At 36.9% G+C, this 1,451-nt stretch overlaps 1 protein-coding gene across 1 annotated transcript in view; it reads right to left on the reverse strand.

Moving 5' to 3' along the window:
• Nucleotides 1-1,451, reverse strand: part of wu:fc27b11 — a 3,721-nt gene that overhangs the window by 362 nt on the left and 1,908 nt on the right. The window lies entirely within an intron of this gene.

Below are 1,451 nucleotides of genomic sequence, written 5' to 3' on the forward strand. Positions count from 1 at the left end.
GGTCACCGAGCTTACCAACCAGCAAATCGGGCTTAAAATCGTGTAGTGTGAACTAAGCTTATAAAGTACTTTTGCTTGGCAGCAGCAGCCTCCGCAGATAAATGCTAAAGTTGTTCTTACTGTTACCCTGTCTGTGGTCCGCTGGCATAACACTGGCTGCTTTCTGATCAGGTGCAGTCGTGTTGTTAAGTTGCATAAGTTTTACGATAGACTATAACATTATGCCATCTTGCTGTTGCCCAGATGAATTGTTTTACAGCGGAAAGACCGTAACATCACAAAGTTGTTTTCTTTTATCTTAAATTAATCCCATACTTTGGACACTTCTTGTTCTTTGCTATTGTCTCTCTCTTCCTTCACTTTGGAAACTGCGCCATCATAATCATGTCTTGTTAACACAGCATAAGCGTGACAGGCGACAATCATAAATGTAATAAATGTCCGTGCGAAACAGTGTGCTATAGTTATATAGATTAATCAAATTAATTGATGTAATGAATGACTTGTTTCAGCCCCAATTGACATTATGTTATACTGTGATGATTAAGTGTTCCCTACAATTTTTTGAGCAGATGTGTCTGCACTGTGTGTGTATACATATATACATACATATAGCAATACTGGCAAACAATGATTATTGTATAAATCACTTACGAGCAAGACCACTAGCTCCTAACGATCTTTGGCTTTCATCTTGTTGAGGTTCAGGACATCACAGACCATCTGGATTCAAGGCTTGTACCAGATCGTCTGGATTCAGGGCTTGTCACAGATAATCTGGATCAGGACCGCTCAGAATAAAAGTAATAACTCTGGTAAATGGTAATTTATTAATTTAGTAACGTGAGTATGCCTAATAAGTGGAAACGTTTATCATTGTGAGAGCTGACCAAGTCAGCAAACTGCATGAATGCATTGACCGGTAAAATAACAGAAGTCTAATATTAGTGCCAGACAGTTTCACACTAGAAAGCTTCACAGCAAACGTTACCTGATAAAAACAGTGATGGGGAAGGGTTGGTAAATATGATGCCTAACCATAGACTAGATTTTTAGCCGTAGACTGTGTAAAATACTTGGCTAGTGTGTCAGCCTAAAAAAAGTTAAATTTGAAATAAATATCCCCTGAATTTTTCTTTCAAGGAAACCTGCAAAAACTGTATATGATGTAACTTAGTACAGGTGTAAAGCTCCCTGTGCATTTCTTTTAATATTAGGTTATCTGAATTAATTCAAATACTTAAGTTTTTGCAAAATATAAACTTCTCTGTTAAGGTGTATTAAATATACCTTTATTCACTTACTCCATGTTAAAAGAGATATACTTTTTCACAACATTTGACATCAACAACAGTAGTAGTAGAATGGTACTTCAATACTTACAGCCTTTTTCGCTTTTTCTTTGGCATGTCATCCTTGTCTTCTTCCTCTGCCGTTTGAAGATCAGTGTG

The sequence above is a fragment of the Etheostoma cragini genome, chromosome 10 (assembly GCF_013103735.1).
Source record: "Etheostoma cragini isolate CJK2018 chromosome 10, CSU_Ecrag_1.0, whole genome shotgun sequence".
In the NCBI taxonomy this organism is placed as follows: domain Eukaryota; kingdom Metazoa; phylum Chordata; class Actinopteri; order Perciformes; family Percidae; genus Etheostoma; species Etheostoma cragini.